General features: G+C 32.3%; 1 non-coding gene across 1 annotated transcript; it reads right to left on the bottom strand.

Moving 5' to 3' along the window:
• Window positions 1-22,568: 22,568 nt before the first annotated feature.
• On the bottom strand, window positions 22,569-22,675 carry LOC126670896 (small nucleolar RNA R71). The gene has a single exon (XR_007638885.1). It is a non-coding gene; the product is annotated as a small nucleolar RNA R71 (small nucleolar RNA).
• Between the last annotated feature and the right edge of the window lie 458 nt (window positions 22,676-23,133).

The following is a 23,133-nucleotide window of genomic DNA, read 5'->3' as shown; positions in this document are numbered from 1 at the left end:
AACCAATGCTCGGGGGAAACCAAGACTTCAACCTAGTTCTAGCAATTCATAATATACAACATTTATTATAAAGTGCTCAGCCTACTCTGAGTCTTAAACATGGCAGAAATTCATATTAACCCAAGTTAATAAAAGAATACCAAAACAGCAATAATCCATTGAATAAGTTTATAACAAGTATTAGACATATAAGACTTCTAATTACTACTGCGGTATAAGAATAAAATCAGTTTAATAGCTTTATTAACTAAAGTAAAACCTCCGAGGAAATAAAGAATCGGAGAGCAGCTGACTCGCTCAAATCATAACCCTGGGAAAATTGGGAAAACAACGGGGTCAGATATACTGAGATGAGTTCATACCACTATTTACATTTATCAAGTGGAAAACCTTTAAAACCCTTTTAAAACATTTAATATAAACATTATGTATAATAGTTGGAACCCTAATCCACAATACAAGATATAACCATAATCCGATAGGTCTGGTCCCGAGAGCTGAGCTACACCGAGTTACTCTACTGGTCCCGAGAGCTATGCTCACACCGAGTTACCATCACATATCACATACCTTATCTAGATCAATACCGGTGCGCACGCAGTCCTAATGATGCCCATTAGGTAGCATGTTCCAACTAAGAGCCATAAAGGAAAAACAGTTCGCAATTGTACGTATACAATATATATATATAGATATTAAAATAACAATTTACTTAATAAAGCGGTAAATAGTAAGTACAAACTCAGTACTTGCTAATCCACGTGATAACCTGGCAAGCAACTAATCCTGATTCGTCTCCGAAGCACGAACAGTCGACGAGTCTAAACAATATAAATCCGAATTAAAACATGTTCTAACTCTAAAGAGTACTAGACAACACATATGACTAGCACAAACATCAACGAGCCAAGACAAAGCAAATACACTACTTAATCCATAGTCAAAGCATAAACCGAAGTAGAGTAATCATACATACTGAACATAACCGAAGTCATACGATATTTAAGTCAAATTAATTTCCCACTTTGAAAACATAATCCGGAAATTATTTCAATAACATAGTTAAAATCATAAAACTAAGTTTAAACCAAAGTGGTGAGCTAGCCGAGCTATCACAACTGCCAAGCCTATACTCACAAATGGGCGACCCAAGTCTAACCCAAACCAAACATCCAACCAAAATAAAACAATTCATTTAAAGTCTGGAATCATTTAAATATACCAAAGTCTCAATTTAGAAAACAAGGGAACTCAAATTAAACATTAAAATCCAAGTATAGCATCATTATTATAAAGTGTTCGATAAAAGTCCCCAAAGGATAAACACAACCAAATAAGCCAAAAACCAATAGACAACAGCCCTAGCATGCTTAATAATCATATTTTATATAACACATGCCATAGCAAAACATTTGAAATCAATTAACATATTTTTCACAAAATCAAGCCAATTAAACATTCATGGCACTTAGCCCAAAAACGAGACCAAACATGAATCGCCAAACTAAAAACCTTAGATCAGTTCATATTCCATAATCAATAATATGAAAGTAATTCAGATCTAACGTCATTACAAAGTATCGAATCGGAAATCAAAGCATTTTAGCGTAAAACTAGCTAGTTTGCAAACTAAGCCAACACGTAGCAAAATATTTATGATTCAAACTCTCAAACTCATTTAGATCAGTAGTATATCATACATAATTTTAAAATACCAAACCAACTCAGATCTAAACTCATGCCAACATCCCTTAAACAATCGATAACGCAATTTCGCTAGAAATTGCCTAAACATGCTAAACAAGCCAAATCATGCATCCGACAACCCAAATCATATAGCCACTGATCCTAAATCATATAAACATCATTTAAATCATCTTAGAGCAGTAGGCGCATCAATTTATAACATTTAATTGATTACAACACTTGAAAACCATAAATTCATCATTTAACGCAATTTCGGGTAAAACATGCGAAAACATGCCAAAGGTGTGATACAACCATATAGATCAGATCTTAAACATTAAATCCATCAAACATATAATCCATATCAGTAACCTAAGTATAGCATCTCATTTTCATAAATTTAAAACACCAAATCGATTAGAACATAAAATTTGCCAGAAAAACCTTAACATTGATGAATCATGCCAAACGCTTTCCAAAACATGTAATATCATATTATACATGAAAAAATAATCATAGTATACATACAACTCACTATCATAAGCATGACATAATAATAACAATTATTCAATCCATATAAAACCCTAGATACGCAATCCTAGGCAAAATAACCCGAAAACGAAATCATGAATCATAAGGATGAGAAACCATTACCTAAATGAAGAATAACATATTAATTGATATTTAAATAGAAGGTATGAAGGGCTGGACCGAAATCAAAAGGTTCCACAAGTCTCCAACGAAGAACAAAATTGATGAAATCGCGTAGATCTTGTAACAAGGATGTAAAATCACATACTTAGCGTAATGAATCGCATCCGGAATTGTTAGAACGAAGGAAATATGTATTTTATATAAAATAATTCGTTTTAGGGTTTGTGGGAAGGGAAATGGGGCTGCTCACATGAATTATGGGTCTACTTATAGACTCTTACGGGCTTTACTTGGGCTTTGTTTAAAGTCTTACGATTTAATAGTTATTTTTAGAGTTAGAAACCTCCAAATAACAATCCAACCGACCTGATTTTAGTGAATCATCTTAGGAACAACATATCCAAAGATGAGCCCGATCCGACCGTTCAATTGTCAGATATCAACGTTTTACTAACACATGGCAGTTTTGGAAAATATGTGAATACTGTTTTGATTAATACCCAAAAATAAATTAAATGAACATTGAACACATAAGGGCTCATGGGATACATATGAGACACTCAAAAAGACACTATCAAGGTATCATAAGTGTTACTTATAACGTATAACAATCCAGAATCAAGTCGGAAACATAACAAGAACATGCTGAAATACAAAAGAACAAAGAATTCAAGAAAATAACTAATTTCTAACAGATAACCGAACTGACAAATCAAGTTTGAAAACGCGGGGTATTACATTCTCCGCAACTAAAAAAAAATTGTCCTCGAATTTAAAACAAAAACAACCGTCGAACAACATATCATAAAACTACACGTCTAGCTGAACAAAATGTACAAAACTGATATGAAAATGTATCAACAAGATACCCAACATAACAAGGACAACAAAATTGCAAACGAATTCAGTCTTACAAGAACAGTCCTCAGCCAAGGACCAATCCAACTGTAATAACAGTATTCCGTGTTTAACTATATACGCACTTGCATAAGTAAAACTAAACAAGTTGGCCCTCGAAACAACTCAATACCTCCAGTTGCATAAACCGAACACACTCAAAGGTCACCAAAGTACCGACACAACTACAACTAGAGCATAAACGATAATGCAGCTCTAGGTGAGATCAACCAAGATAAAACAAACTCTATTACACAACACTCGGCTGATATACTTAGGATAATTAAGAACGAATCTTGAATCTCAAAATTGACACTGATTCGCAATATAAGCGATCACAACACACATATGCACCAAATTCTGCATCTAACAATTTGGTACTCCGACTAATACTCGTTCAACGCAACGAGAAATAACAACAATTATTCACTGAGAGTCACAATTTCTCTATGCCGGAGTGGCTTCCAAAACCAGCTCGAAACTCATCTATTATAAAATCCTCAATATAAAATACAAGATCAAGCACTAAGCTCGACTATAGTTCTTACAACTCCAAATCCTATCATCAAAATAGTAATACTGAAAAACACAAGCTGATAAATTCTTGCGCTCTAAAACACTTAATTAATTCTACTTATAATATCTCGATAACAAAATAATCAATAACGAAACCCAATAAACTTCAGATAATATTTCGGTTCCACAACAAACACTATAATAATCATCCAATCCTAACGATTAATACCAACTTGATAATACCATTAACTTGTGAATCATAAAACACCAAGATGCATACCGTTTTTCCCAGAAAACGTGAACTTAACTCATAATAATTGAATCTCCAGATTGGTAATAAACAAACTCAATTACAATGATTCCTCCAATCATTTAGAAACATTATGCCCCAACTAAACTGAACCTTGACTACATCTCACAACTTAAAAAAAATTGTCTCTCACAATGATCAAAACGATATACAAACATTACAATAATACCATCGATTAACAAAATTGATCAACCAATCATGGTTGTCGAAACCTATTAACCGTGATTCCTGATTCTCAAATCAACTATCTCATATATCCAAATCAAACTCAAATTTTCAAAATTATTCAATTAATTGACTATAACCTCGTATACAATGAGAGATCACTACGAACAGTTTACTACGACCGGATTGTTAGTTATGCTCAAAACTAACCCCTGGGGGTATAAAATCTTTTAATACAAAATATTTTGTATACAAAATTTTTCCACCCTGTTTAAAAGACTCTACATCTTACACCTCCTTTTTCATTCAAAATCGAAATACTTTTACCGGGTTGAAAAACCATTAGTTTTGCAAACCCTTGAAAATTTTCAAAATCACCACATTTGAATCTGAAATTTTTTTTCCTTACTTTTAATACATTTGCAAATTTATAAAACAGTTCAACTGTCAAAATTTATGTTTTCTTAAAATCAAACTTGTTAAAACACTTTTTAAATGGTTTATACTTTAAAAGCCAACTGTGGCAAAATCCTCCGTATTTAAAATACACATTGATGTTTCAAACATCCCAAAATTTTAAGTCGCTTCTAAATCCTCTCAAACAAAAACACAATTTGAAGAAATCGCTCAAGCGAAAAATTTATTATCCCTTTAGAATCAATTTTGACAAAATTTCTCCCTTTCCTCACAAAGGTAAAATCAGCAATGTAAATCTCTTGTTTATAAACATACCTTTATATCAATACACCAAAATACTTTGGACAATTTCAAATCTGAAAAGATAAAGTTTCTTTTAACAACGTAGTGTATACACACACATGAGCATAACCAATATCCTTAATCCATAAATCCTTAAATCACAAATCGGAAATTATCATGAACACTCCCTAATCTGAATCTAACCATAAACCGCACTTGGCACAACTATATCTCGAGCGTAACCTCAAAATCATTCTTGCTCATAACCACAAGATTCTGATTCTACAGACCAATCACCCACAACGTAAACGTCCAATAACCATCACCATCATCACAGAGTATTTGTCTAGCTATCTTTCGGTAATAGTTTCAAAATCATTTGAAATCCAACAACTTTATAAATAAATATATCATAATGTGACTCGTGAGTTCGTTTCAAAACATCTTTCTCAAAACACTTTATCGATAAAATCGATTTTACATAATTGTGCGCCAGGGTGATGACACCTCTCATCCCTAAAGAGTTGCATCAACCCATAATCATTTATATGCACGTGATGCATGTACTATTATGCATGTATCAATTATTAATTTATATTTTACTTAGTGAACATATTCGGTGCTCAATGCAATCCTATTCGTGACATTCAAAATGCATGTTCATGATATGTCTGGGCACAATTACGTGTTGAAAATATTTCAAATATTTTAATAATTCAACCTTTGAAATCAACTTCTCAATAAAATATTTGCTAGACTTTACACTCTGTGAGATGTGCACTCGATAACCTAAAAATATTTCTCAAATTCGTTACTTGCAACCTAGCAATATTCGATGCTATACAACAACTCCTCCTAATAACTTCATTACAACTCTACTATAAAAAGTATCTAACGAACCTCAATTCAAACTGAGCATAACCAAAGAAAATAGCACATCAAAATACGTTCCTAAATTCTTTTACCGCCAACTCCTGCATCGCATCCTCAGACTTGATGGAAACACCAGTGTATTAATACACCGGTCTATCTTCTCGGTTCAGAGTTTCCAATATCCGTTTTAGGATAATCAGAAATCATCAGCCAAATCAAGGGAATATTTCCCTCATCTTCCTCGATATCGAAACCCAAAGATTTTGATCCACGAATCATACATCAAGGTAAGTCAACCTTGACCACGTGAATAAATCATCTCACGTGCTACTCCACACGAAGAGAAACGAATACAATCAACTTAGTCCAACCAAACATGCGAGATATTCAACGCAATTAAACCAAAAATTATTATGATTTTTACAACTATAAACCACGTAAGCATGCCATTAAATAAAATTAATCCCAACATATTTTATAGACGAAATCAGGACATCCTACAACAAGCTTGAACCTTTGTATTAAAATCAACTTGCAATAATATCATATTTTAAGAATACGCTTCAAAATTCATTTTGAAATTTAAAGTCAATTACAAAATTTCCAAACTTTTAGTTGAGCCCTACGGTAAAACAAAATCACTATCTGTAAAAATCTCTTCTTATAACCAATTGTTTTAAAACGGATACCCAAGTATCTCAAATCATTAAAATCATCGAGCTAGCCGAAAATTACAACTACTAAGCTTAACTCCTAAATTTGGGTGACCCAAGTCGAACCCCAAAACAAACGTTTATAAAACGTATTCAAAATATTTTCCATTCGGAAAAATCATTTTAATAAAATTTTCATCCTTTCAAAATTGAGAGCTCAACGCAAACCAACCGCTAAGCGGTAATTTAAAACTCAAGTGAGAAATCTTTAATCTCAAACATCCATTCCGTAAATCCCAAAATTCAAAATAGAATAAAAATCATCTTTATTACAACTTAACCAAAAATCAAGCTTTTAAAAGAATTTACTCAAACTTCTTTTTTGATACTGTGTCAAAACACAATTTAAGCAAAATCACTTTTCTTAATGAAAACCCTTAAAGAACATGTGGTCAAACCATATATGACCATAAAACACGTTTTAAATTTAACCCAAAATTTCTTTATTAGAAAACAAGACTAAAGCCCAAATGTATCCTCATAGGTACTAGCGTATATAGCACCCAATAATTACGGCCAAAGTCAAAATGTACTACCAAATAATCTATCGTTATTAATTCATTAGTGGCATAAAGTCAAAATTTATCAAACAACATCATACCCAAGTATGAGTTTTAGAAAAATTTACAAATCTAAGATTTTCCGAGAAATTGAAAGCAGTAATAAAATCACCCAAGTGAAATAACCTCAACATAATAAATCACAGCAAGTAACATCCAAGTGAAATTAACTATCAATCATAGCATCAATACAAATAAAGACTGACAGACATCACCTATAGGATGTAGGCTGAAAGTTTGAATACAAATGATGACGTTTTAAAAAGACAAGACAAGAATCCTAATTCCGCAGTAGTTCTTAAGACAGAACATCAACTTATCACGCCAAAAACACATAACAAATAACATGCATAAGGCCTTGGTTTGAAACCAAAGCTCTGATACCAAGTTTGTCACGACCCATTTTCATGAATCGCGACCGGCACTAGGGTATGGGTATGGTTGTACCAAAACCCGTACCTAGCCTTACATGTAACCAACAAATACATAAACCTGCAAGAAAACCAATGCTCGGGGGAAAACGAAACTTCAACTTAGTTCTAGAAATTCATAATATACAACATTTATTATAAAGTGCTCAGCCTACTCTGATTCTTAAACGTGGCAGAAATTCATATTAACCCAAGTTAATAAAAGAATACCAAAACAGCAATAATCCATTGAATAAGTTTATAACAAGTATTAGACATAGAAGACTTCTAATTACTACTGCGGTCTAAGAATAAAATCAGTTTAATAGCTTTATTAACTAAAGTAAAACCTCCGAGGAAATAAAGAATCGGAGAGCAGCTGACTCGCTCAAATCATAACCCTGGGAAAATTGGGAAAACAACGAGGTCAGATATAATGAGATGAGTTCATACCACTACTAACATTTATCAAGTGGAAAATCTTTAAAACCCTTTTAAAACATTTAATATAAATATTATGTATAATAGATGGAACCCTAATCCACAATACAAGATATAACCATAATCCGATAGGCCTGGTCCCGAGAGCTGAGCTACACCGAGTTACCACCAACCATTCCTAATCCATAACCAGAGTCCCGAGAGCTGAGCTACACCGAGTTACTCTACTGGTCCCGAGAGCTATGCTCACACCGAGTTACCACCACATATCACATACCTTATCTAGATCAATACCGGTGCGCACGCAGTCCTAATGATGCCCATTAGGTAGCATGTTCCAACTAAGAGCCATAATGAAAAAACAGTTTGCAATTGTACGTATACAATATATATATAGATATTAAAATAACAATTTAATTGATAAAGCGGTAAATAGTAAGTACAAACTCAGTGCTTGCTAATCCACGTGATAACCTGGCAAGCAACTAATCCTGATTCGTCTCCGAAGCACGAACAGTCGACGAGTCTAGACAATATAAATCCGAATTAAAACATATCCTAACTCTAATGAGTACTAGACAACACATATGACTAGCACAAACATCAACGAGCCAAGACAAAGCAAACACACTACTTAATCCATAGTCAAAGCATAAACCAAAGTAGAGTAATCATATATACTGAACATAACCGAAGTCATACGATATTTAAGTCAAATTGAGTTCCCACTTTGAAAACATAATCCAAAAATTATTTCAATAACATAGTTAAAATCATAAAACTAAGTTTAAACCAAAGTGGTGAGCTAGTCGAGTTATCACAACTGCCAAGCCTATACTCACAAATGGGCGACTCAAGTCTAACCCAAACCAAACATCCAACCAAAATAAAACAATTCGTTTAAAGTCTGGAAGCATTTAAATATACCAAAGTCTCAATTTAGAAATTAAGGGAACTCAAATTAAACATTAAAATCCAAGTATAGCATCATTATTATAAAGTGTTCGATAAAAGTCCCCAAAGGATAAACACAACCAAATAAGCCAAAAACCAATAGACAACAGCCCTATCATGCTTAATAATCATATTTTATATAACACATGCCATAGCAAAACATTTGAAATCAATTAACATATTTTTCACAAAATCAAGCCAATTAAGCATTCATGACACTTAGCCCAAAAACGAGACCAAACATGAATCGCCAAACTAAACACCTTAGATCAGTTCATATACATTCCATAATCAATAATATGAAAGTAATTCAGATATAAAGTCATTACAAAGCATCGAATCTGAAATCAAAGCATTTTAGCGTAAAACTAGCTAGTTTGCAAACTAAGCCAACACGTAGCAAAATATTTATGATTCAAAATCTCAAACTCATTTAGATCAGTAGTATATCATACATAATTTCAAAATACCAAACCAACTCAGATCTAAACTCATGCCAACATCCCTTAAACAATCAATAACGCAATTTCGCTAGAAATTGCCTAAACATGCTAAACAAGCCAAATCATGCATCCGACAACCCAAATCATATAGCCACTGATTCTAAATCATATAAACATCATTTAAATCATCTTAGAGAAGTAGGCGCATCAATTTATAACATTTCATTGATTACAACACTTGAAAACCATAAATTCTTCATTTAACGAAATTTCGGGTAAAACATGCGAAAACATGCCAAAGGTGTGATACAACCATATAGATCAGATCTTAAACATTAAATCCATCAAACATATAATCCATATTAGTAACCTAAGCATAGCATCTCATTTTCATAAATTTAAAACACCAAATCGATTAGAACATAAAATTTGCCAGAAAAACCTTAACATTGATGAATCATGCCAAACGCTTTCCAAAACATGTAATATCAGATTATACATGAAAAAATAATCATAGTATACATACAACTCACTATCATAAGCATGACATAATAATAACAATAATTCAATCCATATAAAACCCTAGATACGCAATCCTAGGCAAAATAACCCGAAAACGAAATCATGAGTCATAAGGATGAGAAACCATTACCTAAATGAAGAATAACATGTTAATTGATATTTAAATAGAAGGTATGAAGGGCTGGACCGAAATCAAAAGGTTCCACAAGTCTCCAACGAAGAACAAAATTGATGAAATCGCGTAGATCTTGTAACAAGGATGTAAAATCACATACTTAGCGTAATGAATCGCATCCGGAATTGTTAGAACAAAGTAAATATGTATTTTATATAAAATAATTTGTTTTAGGGTTTGTGGGAAGGGAAATGGGGCTTCTCACATGAATTAGGGGTCTACTTAGACTCTTACGGGCTTTACTTGGGCTTTGTTTAAAGTCTTACGATTTAATAGTTATTTTTAGAGTTATAAACCTCCAAATAACAATCCAACCGACCTGATTTTAGTAAATCTTCTTAAGAACAACATATCCAAAAATGAGCCCGATCCGACCGTTCAATTGTCAGATATCAACGTTTTACTAACACATGACAGTTTTGGAAAATATGTGAATACTGTTTTGATTAATACCCAAAAATAAATTAAATGAACATCGAACACATAAGGGCTCATGGGATACATATGAGACACTCAAAAAGACACTATCAAGGTATCATAAGTGTTACTTCTAACGTATAACAATCCAGAATCAAGTCGGAAACATAACAAGAACATGCTGAAATACAAAAGAACAAAGAATTCAAGGAAATAACTAATTTCTAACAGATAACCGAACTGACAAATCAAGTTTGAAAACGCGGGGTATTACATGAATTATGGCGGCATGCAATGTCTCTTAGTGTTGGGCTTTTGTTCAAAATGATGTTTGAATTTTGAATGGTTAATAATTTAAGATTATTGGCTTTTGATTCCATAATTCTTATTGGGTATTTATAAATGTTGATTATTATTTAAAATCTTAAATTTTTAAATTGTTGAATTATTGATTTTAAACCGAACTCTTAATTATCGTTTTGTATTCTAAATTACTAATTAATAATATTATTTTAAATCTAAAAAAAATATTAGTAATGATTATAATTTAAATTTTTTATATTTATTATTGTTATATTTTGAAAAGGATAATTTATATTATAATCTTTTAAACGAATAATTACTTGAGTAATTCTCAATTTTGAGAATATTGGCTTAAGCGTGTCAATTTGGCTAAATTGCAATTTAGCTTTTAATTTATTTTCTTAACTTATTTTAGTTAAGTAATTATTTGTGAATATTTATTACTTGTGTTTTAAACTATTGAGTTCCGTTTTAATATTTAATTATTATTTTATCAATAAATATTATTTTGGAATTATAAACTATGGTTTAGACTTGGCTCGCCCAATATGTGAGGTAGCTTGGTAGTTATCGATAACTCGGCTAACCCGGTGAAACATTGTGATTTGTTTTGTAATGTTTAAAACGTTTAGATCTGTTCGAAATGTTTTAAACGTTTGGATTTGTTTAATAACGTTTTAAATTATTGGCTTAAATCGCTAAAAAGGTGAAACGTTAGGATTTGTTTCGTAACATATTAAACATTTCACTTAAATCGCAAAAAATGTGAAACGTAAGGATTTTTTTTGCAACGTTTTAAACGTTTGGCTTAAATCGCAAAAAAGGTGAAACGTTTGAAGTTGTTTTGTAACGTCTTAAACGTTTGTCTTAAATAGCTAAAAGGTAAAACGTTAGGATTTTTTTCATAATGTTTTTAAACGTTTTGATTTATTTCGTAACGTTTTAAACGATTGGCTTAAATTGCTATAAAGGTGAAACGTTAGGATTTGTTTCGTAACGTTTTAAACGTTTGGCTTAAATCGCAAAAAAGGTGAAATGTTTGGATTTGTTTCGTACCATCCTAAACGTTTGTCTTAAATAGCTAAAAAGGTAAAACATTAGGATTTTTTTCATAACGTTTTTAAACGTTTGGATTTGTTTCGTAACGTTTTAAACGTTTGGCTTAAATATCTTAAGAGGTGAAACGTTAGGATTTATTTCGTAACGTTTAATACATTTGGATTTATTTCATAACGTTTTAAACGTTTGGCATAAATCGCTAAAAAGGTGAAAAGTTTGGATTGGTTTCATAACGGATGAAACATTTAGATTTGTTTCCCAACGCTTTAAACGTTTGGATTAAATCGCTAAAAAAGTGAAACGTTATGATTTGTTTCATTATATTTTAAACGTTTGGATTTGTTTCGTAACGTATTAAACGTTTGAATTTATTTCGTGACGTTTTAAACATTTGGATTTGTTCAGTAACATTTTAAATGTTTCGCTTAAATTGCTAAAAAGATGAAACGTTAGAATTTATATCTTAACGTTTTAAACGTTTGGCTTAAATCGCTAAAAAGTTGAAATGTTTGGATTTATTTCGTAACGTTTTAAACTTTTGGATTTGTTTCGTAATGTTTTAAACATTTGGATTTGTTTCGTAATGTTATAAATGTTTGGATTCGTTTCGTAACGTATTAAACATTTGGATTCGTTTCGTAACGTTTTAAACGTTTCGATTAAATCGCTAAAAAGGTGAAACGGTAAGATTTGTTTTTTAACGTTTTAAATGTTTGGCTTATATCGCTAAAACGGTGAAATGTTTGGATTTGTTTTAGAACGTTTTAAATGTTTGGCTTAAATAGCTAAAAAAGTGAAACATTAGGATTTGTTTCATAGAGTTTTAAACGTTTGGCTTAAATCGCTAAAAAGGTGAAACGTTAGGATTTGTTTCATAGAGTTTTAAACGTTTGGCTTAAATCGCTAAAAAGGTGAAACGTTAGGATTTGTTTCATAATATTTTAAACGTTTGGATTAGTTTTGTAACATTTTAAACGTTTGACTTAAATCGCTAAATAGGAGAAACGTTTGGATTTGTTTCGTAACATTTTAAACGTTTAGGTTAAATCGCTAAAAAGCTAAAATATTAAGATTTGTTTCGTAACGTTTTATACGTTTGGCTTAAATCGCTAAAAAGGTAAAACATTAGGATCTGTTTGGTAATATTTTTAACGTTTGTATTAAATCGCTAAAAAGGTGAAACGTTAGGATTTGTTTTGTAACGTTTTAAAGTTTGAATCTGTTTCGTGACGTTTTAAACGTTTGGATTAAATGGCTAAAAAGGTGAAATATTTGCATTTGTTTTGTAATGTTTTGAATGTTTGGATTTGTTTCGTATCGTTTTAAATGTTTGGATTTGTTTCGTAACGTTGTAAATGTTTGGCTTAAATCGCTAAAAAGGTGAAACATCAAGATTTTTTTGTGACGTTTTAAATGTTTGGCCTAAACAGCTAAAATGGTGAAACGTTAGGATTTGTTTTGTAACGTTTTAAACGTTTGGATTTGTTTCGTAAAGTTTTAAACATTTGGATTTAAGTCAAACGTTTAACGTTTGGATTCGTTTCATAACGTTTTAAACGTTTCGATTAAATCGCTAAAAAGGTGAAACGTTAGGATTTGTTTCGTAACGTTTTAAACGATTGGCTTAAATCGCTAAAAAGGTGAAATGTTAGGATTTGTTTTATAATGTTCTAAACGTTTGGCTTAAATAGCGAAAAAAGTGAAACGTTAGGATTTGTTTTGTAAAGTTTTAAACGTTTGGATTTGTTTTGTATAGTTTTAAACGTTTGTATTTGTTTCGTAACGTTTTAAACATTTGAAATTGTTTCGTAACGTTTTAAACGTTTCGATTTGTTTCGTAACGTTTTAAATGTTTGGATTAAATCACTAAAAAGGTGAAACGTTAGGATTTGTTTCGTAATGTTTTAAATGTTTGGATTAGTTTCGTAACGTATAATTGTTTGGCTTAAATCATTAAAAAGATGAAACGTTAGGATTTATTTCGTAACGTTTTAAACGTTTAGATTTAATTTATAATGTTTTAAACGTTTGGCTTAAATAGCTAAAAAGGTGAAATGTTAGGATTTGTTTTGTAACGTTTTAAACGTTTGGCTTAAATCGCCAAAAAAGTAAAAAGTTTGCATTTTTTTCATAACATTTTAAACGTTTGGATTTGTTTCGTAACGCTTTAAACGTTTGGATTAAATTACTAAAAAGGTGAAACGTTATGATTTGTTTCGAAACGTTTTAAACGTTTCGATTTTTTTCGTAACATTTTAAACGTTTGGATTTGTTTCGTAACGTTTTAAACGTTTGGATTTGTTTTGTAATGCTGTAAACGTTTGGCTTAAATCACTAAAAAGGTGAAAACATTAGGATTTGTTTCATAACATTTTAAACGTTTGACTTAAATCGCTAAGAGGTGAAACGTTTGGATTTATTTGGTAACGTTTTAAATGTTTGGCTTAAATCGCTAAAAAGGTGAAACATTTGGATTTGTTTCATAACGTTTTAAACGTTTGGCTTAAATAGCTAAAAAGGTGAAACGTTGGGATTTTTTCATAACGTTTTAAACGTTTGGATTTGTTTAAAACGTTTTAAACGTTTGGCTTAAATCGCTAAAAATTTGAAACGTTAGGATTTGTTTCGTAACGCTTTTGTCACGGCCCGAAATCGAGGACCGCGACCGGCGCTAGAGAATGGGAATTTTGGTTCCGAAACCCGTAGCAAGCCTAAATTTACCTAAAACGTTTTCGCGTCTCAAAATCGTTATAATACTTAGTAAAACCATTTTCGAAAAATCGGCAATATAACGCCTGAAAACATAATAAACCACACCTGTGAAAACACACAAATCACTCTGTATAAAATACCAATTAACCATATATTAAATTCCTGGATAATTCATTTTTCCAAATTACATCATTATGTCATGGTATAAAATAAACATAAATTGTTTGCTACTAGCTACCTCTACTATCTTGACTACTGCAGCTCTAAGAAGAATAAGACTCCCCATAATTGAGACTTCCGGAACAATGGTTGGAAGCTCGACCACATCATCAAATATTAATTCTGAAAGAAAACACTGTTGGGGGGTCAGACAACACTGAGTGAGTTCACAATTTACTAACAATATTATATTTAAAATAAGGTCGCATTAACGATAAAACATACTTTTCTAAATACTTCAACAATAAACTTGTATTTAAACATACTTCGATAATAAACGATTAATTAAACATAAATAAACATAAAATATAATTTAATAGTTTCCAATATCGGATTCGTTCGAAACCCTAAACCCAAGAGCTACGGACTTATTTGACATAATCGACGATAACTGTTTTTCGAATCATATCGTCCGAGTGGCCGGGTCCCGAGATAGTTCGACCGATTTACCCGCTACCACGTGGCATAGTCCCGAGATAATTCAACCGAGTTACTCATGCAACTACTTAATCCCAAGTTGTGGGTCCTGAGATAGTTCGACCGAGTTACCCACTAGACATAGGTCCCGAGATAGTTCAACCGAGTTACCTTGTGTCTATCACATTTCTTTTTTATCCTCCTTATTCCATTAATCGATCGATAATCACAATTTATCATTTCAAATCATTGACCATAGACGCCTAGACTCGTATCAGTACTTGTCACGACCCATTTTAGAAGATCGTGACCGGCGCTAGGGTATGGGTATGGTCGTACCAAAACCCGTAGCAAGCCTCACGGAATACAATAAAACATATAAACAACATAACAACTTAAATAAAATCTCTTACATTAATAATGAAATACCAAAGTTAAACAATAAATATGCCCAAGCATAAAATAACAAACAACAAGAATAATAAATAAGACGTCTAGTTACTACTACGGTCTAGGAATAAAATAGTTTGACAATTTTATCAAAATAAATGGAACCTCCGAGGAAAATAAAGAAACGGAGATCAGCTGACTCTCTCAAATCATAACCCTGGAAAAATTGGGAAAACAACGGGGTCAGATATACTGAGATGAGTTCATACCACTATTTACATTTATTAAGTGGAAAACCTTTAAAAACATTAAACACAGTTTATATACATATATAATTCATTACGGATAAGTATTGAAACCCTAAACCACAAATATCTCTAAAATTCAAAGTTGTGTCGGTGAGACGAATCTCCATAACCGATCCCCGACCGTCACTCAACATAAATAAACGAGTGAGTCCCAGGAGACGAATCTACCACCGGCGTCCTTAATAGGCGAGACGTATCTCAAACCAAACTCATACCATGATCATACCGGTGCGCACACAGTCTCGATGATGCCTATCGAGTAGCCTGTTTCAATCCAGATCCATAATGATTTTCGAAAACATTTCGAAAGCTACAACATTTGAATATAGCAAAAATATAATTTACTTAATAAAGCGGTAAATAGTAAATATAAACTCACTGCTTGCTAATCCACGTGATAACCTGGCAAGCAACTAGTCTTGGTTCGCCTCTGAAGCACGAACAGTCGACGAGTCTAAACAATATAAATAATTATTAAAATGGACCTTAACTCTAGAGAGTAATAGAGACCACATAGGACTAACACAAACAACAAGTCACGGTAAAGCAATCCAGAGTAAACACAAAATCCAAATAAATTATAATACTCAAATAATACAAGTCTATTGAGTTATCGCTTTAAAATCCGTTAAAAACATATTGTTTAAATAATAAATTAAATCAATTCCTAATTAGTGGGTTAGCCGAGTTAGCGATAACTACCAAGCTACCTCACATGTCAGTCGCCTAAGTCTAACCCGACCCAAAGATTTTATCAAAATTTATAAAACATAGTTTATAATTCCAAAATAATATTTATTGATAAAATAATAATTAAATATTAAAACGGAACTCAATAGCTTAGAACACAAGTAACCAATAGTTACCGACAAAATTTACTTAACTAAAATAGTTAAGAAAATAATTTAAAGTTAAAACATACATTAGCCAAATTGGTATGCCAAACTAATAATTTAAAATTGACAATTACCCAAGTAATTATTCGTTTAAAAGATTATAATATAAATTATCGTTTTTAAATATAATATAAATAATAAAATAAAATAAAAACAATTAAAATTATAATCGATACTAATATATTTTTGTTTAGATCTAAAATAATGTTATTAATTAATAATTAGAAATTAAAACGATAATTAAAGGTCTGGTTTCAAAAACGATATTTAATTAAGAAATCAAGTCCTAAATAATTAAAATCGAATGGCCTAATACCATCTTGAAATTCAAATTTTGAAACAAAAATTCAAAACAAAAGTTAAATAAATAATTAGTGAACCAAAGCCCAATAATTTGATAAACTAACACTGCCGCCAACTCATTAACAATTTCAACATTTATACTTCAAAACCATAATCAGTAATTAAAATGCCTAATCAAACTTGGTGATGTAATCTTCATGCAAATCACTAACTCTAACAATTTAAATTAATTGACAAACCCATAACAGATGAAGAATACGTAAGACAACCAACAATTCCATACAACATATTAACATGAGAGATTAACTAAAGCCAAAAAATTTCTCAAATTAATAAAGAATCAGAACCTCATATAATCAAAACTAAACACCCAAGAACTCTCGATTCCATCTCAATCACAGATGACCAATCACCAAAGGAATCATGAATAAAGAACAATGAAAGTGACGGCCAAACACTAACTTCATTATCGATGTGAATTGAAACCGAAGCTCAACAAAATCAATCACTCATGATTACACAATAAGCATTCAGTTTAACAATACTTAAACCATAAAAGAATAATGGGTTCAACAATGATTCATCGGCAGTAACAATCAAAGAGGAAAAAACAGTTTACATAAACTCAAAAACGGTGAAACGACGGCGCGTATAACGGATAGACTAACGTACCAAATTACGATTTCCAAGTTTGGAATTAACGAGGGCGTCAAGTATAGATGAATGATCGAAGAGAATCTCAGATTATAGCTAAAACAAACAAGATATGAATCAAGAACGATATTAACGATATCGAAAAGAATCAATCAAAGTAACGAGAGAAACTTACCGAACCCAATCGCCAAGAAGAGGAATGAAGATTGAAATAATGATGGTAGTGTTTCTGATAGTATTTTAGGATAAAGAGTCGGCTAGGGTTTTGTCTAGTAATTAGGGTTTCAATGAACGAATAAAAAAAAGATATGAAAGAAGTGCAGCACGCTGCAATAGAAAAACAAGAACAAGAGTAGGCTAAATGTGCATGGGCTTCATGATTTTCATGGGCCAAAAGAATGAACTTAAAAATCCATAAACACTTGCATGGAAACAAGGTGCATGGGCCAAAGTCAAGGAAAAATTGATCAAAAGAAAGATGGGCCAACCAATTAATTTATTCAAACCATGAATCGAACCATGAACTCGTAAACGACTCCAAATTGTAACCAAAAACTCATCGGAATTTTTTTAAAAAAATACGGGATATTACATTCTCCCCAACTTATTAAAAATTCGTCCTCGAATTTAAAACTGAATAGAAAACTTAGATGGTCACCACACGTATAAGCGTAAAATTATAAGTTCGACAATTAGGTACCTCAAATGACTTCTCAAAATACGACACGCGTGAACGAAATAAAATTTTCCATCTGAGAATCACCAACGCGCTTACAAGGGAGATTTCCAAAGGATAACAAGCTCAAGTCTTAATGACTACCGAAGCGACATTACAAGTGTAAGAACAATCCAAAAATTTAAATCGTAATAGTACGGAGCCAAACTCCAACGTTGCAAAAACCGGAACATACAGCAACTCACAACTAGAATTAAATCTTACATCCATAACACCTACGCACTATATCGCTTATAGTGGTCTCAATACCAATTACCTCAAATGAAAAAGTTTATCAGCAAATCAAAATGTCGTCCTGATTATAATTGCTCTTACAAATAACGGCTTAAAACTAAATACTACTAGAATCGTCCTGGTTCAACTAACTAATATTAGTTTAACAATTTCATCAACCTTTCAAACCCAGAGTAAGAAAACACACCAATTTTAAGGAATACATATCTTAAACTCCTGACAGCATAATTTTGTTTCATTCTCGTCATTTATTTGAATTACTAACACCTCGAATCCTATCGAAGATCATTCAAATCAAATCGCAATTAATCGGATTATTGGTTATGCTCACAACAAATATTTTTCTAGAAAAACGCTTTCCGTAAACACAAATATATAATAACGCAATCCATCTTCAATTTGAAATCATTGGAAACTCAAATTTAATTTTTACTTTCAACCGAAAATAATTAACCCGTTGAAAAATCCTTTTGTTTGTTAACGTATCAACATAATAAAATACTCTCAATTTCTAATCATAATCCGACCTTACTTTTAAATAATTTCATGATTTTATTTCATTTAGAACAATTTAAAATACGCATTTTAAATCAAAATTGGCAAAGTTTTATCATTTTTCAAAAGTTAAAATCTCATAAATAAAAGTTCCTTTATTTACGAAAAATTTCCATATTGGTATCAAAAAAATTTATATAGAAATCGAATCTGTAAAAACAATTTTTTTTTTAATTTTTTTAATGTAAATAGACACGCAGAGCATAACCAATTTTCTTAAATCAAAAATTCTCAAATGCATACTTTAAGCTGGCATAATTCTTAAATTCAAACTAAACCTCGAGTGCAATCTTATAACAATAGTTCCTATTCACCAAATACTGATACTCTAACAAAATTGAATAAATTCCTACAAAGCGACCTCTCCTAAATCACAACCGTCATCACAGAGTATTTGTCTTGTTTCCAACCAAATAAAAATTTCAAAACCGTTTGAAATTTAATAACTTTTTAAACACAGTTTTCACAATATAACTTGCGAGTTTATAACAAAATATTTTTCTTGAAAATTTTCACTGATAAAATTTATTTTACATAATTGTGCGCCAGGGCGATGACAGCTCTCATCCCCAAAGAGTTGCATTCAACCCCAATGTCTAATGCCGTGATGAATGTTCTAAATGCATGTATCAATTATTTATTTCTCTTTTAATTAGTGATCATGCTCAATGCAGTTTCCTATCCGTGGCATTCCAAATGCATGTTCATGACATGTCTGGGCACAATTACGTGATAAAAACATTTCAGTTACTTTAACAAGTTAACATTTGAAATCAATTTTCCCTCACAATATTTTCTAGACATTACACTCAAAGAGACGCACGTGCCCATCTTGACATATTTGCCCATCTATATTATCCTAGTCCACCAATTTGCATCGTCATTAACGAAATAACCCAAAATCGACAACGAAACTAAAATTTACCTAACAACGAATTCCCCCTCAAAGTTAATTGAAAATTTTCCAAAGGCATCAAACAATACGACCACCTTCACAGCTCCACTATCAGTTTTAGTATTTCACCGATCTACCTAAAGAAAACTGATAGGAGTATTTTACTCCTATATTTAGGGTCGATTTTACTCGGTTTTCATCATGTGTAGTATTGTTTTTATACATTATTTGGCGTTTTTACGTTTAATAGTGTTTGTTAGTGTTTCAGTGGAAATTAGGTGAAAACCGACTATTTGGGGCAAAATTATGGTGGATTGCGTGTACGAGTAAAAAGCGTGGCTTGCGGACGAAGGAATTGAAGTTCACGAACGAGATTGAGGAAAAAAAGGGTTGTTTCCGTTTGAAAAAGAGGTTTCACGAACGGAAAACATGCAGAGTGAGCATGAGTCCCGAACGAAAAAAGCCTTGTCCCGTTCGGGACTCAAGAAGGAATCAGATCTCAAAGCTTTCGGTCTACAGTTTTTTCGAACGTGAATGGTTTGTTCCGTTCGGGAAAGAAGAAAATTAGGCATGTCACGAACGGAACTATGGCTTCCCGAACGGGAAAGAAGAGAATTTGGCGTGCAGCAGATTTTGAGTTAGACTGAAATTCCTCCTCCAATTACAATTATAATTCCTATTACAAATTGATTTGTAATACGAATTAGAAGACTCCGGAACTTCTCCTACTATATAAAGACCTTGTATTAGACTCAATTTAATACGTAGAATAATTTAGACTACATTAGTTTTATTTTCATTCTCTTAAAATAGCGTTTTAGCTTCTATTTCTCAGCAGTTTATAAGTAGTTTATTATTAGTTTCTGAAAAGAACGATTGTGAAGATTTCAAGTTTAATCTAGACGATTCTTCCGAAATTGACAACTCCGGTATTTATTGTTCTAATTATGTTTAATTCTTCATCTTCTTCTTTGTTTAATTTAAGCTTAAGCATGTGTAACTAAATCCTTTGTTCGGGAATTGATATGAACACTTAGACTAGTTTTCGAATTGGATTAGGATTTATTAAGTGAGTAAAATTGTGTTTTAATTACTAAGATTAATGCTTGAATTAATTTGATCACTTAGTTCATGATTTTGTGTTTAATTAACTAATTGAGAGATTGTTAATTAAATAGACATAGGTAATTAAAAACTTAGAGGAAAACACCGTGAGAGCGGGTAGGAATTTAGGTAGTCGTTGAGTTTGCTTCATAATTACAATTTAGTTATTTAATTCAGTTTTAATATTGTGAGAGCAAGTTAATAATTGATTAGCTAATTAGGTTGTGATTTTATTTGAATCTTTGAGGCTTGAGAGAGCGGGATTCGGTGCATTAGAATAGCTCGATTCACAATAAAATCACTAGATAAATTTTGATCCATTCTTCTACTAGTTTATTTGGAATTATCAATTCTTGAGCTTTTTACCATTATTGTTTAAACTTCAATTTATTTGTTTGATTTCAGATTTTTAGTCTAATTACTTGAGTCAATTCACTTTAGATTATAATTAGTTCACACAAATCCATTTATTTTCCTACTAGCCAATTAAAGAATATTAGAAATTAGTTGTTTAGTTCATTGTTCCTTGTGGGATCGATACTTGGTCTTCCAAGTTATATTACTTGCGCGATATCGTACACTTGCGATTATTTGCCAACAAGTTTTTGGCGCCGTTGCCGGGGAGCAATTGCAATTAAATTAATTAAAAGTATCTTATTCTTAGATTGAGTTAGTTCTATTTAAATTTAGTTATTTTTATACTTTGTGATTCTTGGATTTTACGTTGGTTTTCTTGTTTTTGTTTACGCATGAGTTTTGGTTAGTGTATGCCTAATACACGACGTGCCAGAAAACCGCTAGAACCGTTTCAGTCAGATTTAACATCCTTCAAAAGAAGTATCCGAAAAACAGCGCGGAATCCAAAACAATGGAGGACGACCGTAACCCTCCTTTGAATCACGAGGGGATTGTTCCACCACCACTACATGATGGCCTAGCTCTTAATAGGCCAAACGAGAGGGTCGCCCCTCTTCCCGCAAGACGTACCTTGGGTGAATTCTTCTTACCCAACGTAGACAACGCCAACTATGGATGCTTTGCACCTCCTATACTCGCTAACAATTTTGAAATCAAGCCGGGAACGATTCAACTACTTGAGAGTCGTTGTCAATTTTATGGGTTGGAACGCGAGGATCCAAACGCCCATCTTTCAAAATTCACGGAGGTATGCAACACATTCAAAATCCATAATGTGACGGAGGATCAAATCAAGCTTCGTCTTTTTCCTTTCTCTTTGAGGGATAAGGCGAGGAATTGGATTCAATCACTTCCAAGCACCTCAATCACAACATGGAAGCAATTGGCACAAGCTTTTCTCAATAAGTATTTCTCTATGGGTAAGACCGCAAGGATGACCAAGGAAATTATAGATTTTCTCCAATTACATGGTGAATCTATATACCAAGCTTGGGAACGCTTCAAAGAGCTTCAAAGAAATTGTCCGCATCATCATCTAGGGAGGGAGCATCTTGTCTCTATTTTCTACAATGGTACCAATGAGGCTACACGGGCAACGATTGATGCGGCATCGGGAGGATCACTTATGAAGAAAACTTATGATGAGGCCAATAACTTGCTAGAGGAACTCGCTACAAATAGTTGTTCTTGGTCAACCGAGCGGTTGAGGCAACCACCTCAAAAGGGTATAATGACCCTCGAGCAAACCCAAGAATTTGAAGCAATGAAAGCGAAGAATGCGACACTTCTAGCACAACTCGAGATGTACAAACAACAAGCAAATCAAAGGAATGCTCAACTTGCGGTAGTTCAAATGGGTTGCGAGACTTGTGATGGGCACGATCATTCGGGAATGGATTGCCCCGTCCTACATCAAAACTCAAATGAGCAAGTCAACTATGTCAATGGGCAAAGGCAAGGCAATGACCCATATTCCAACACCTATAATCCAGGGT

This window comes from Mercurialis annua, linkage group LG2, assembly GCF_937616625.2.
Source record: "Mercurialis annua linkage group LG2, ddMerAnnu1.2, whole genome shotgun sequence".
NCBI lineage: Eukaryota > Viridiplantae > Streptophyta > Magnoliopsida > Malpighiales > Euphorbiaceae > Mercurialis > Mercurialis annua.
Note: the sequence above shows the minus strand (reverse complement) of the source record. Positions and strands in the feature narration are given on the sequence as shown.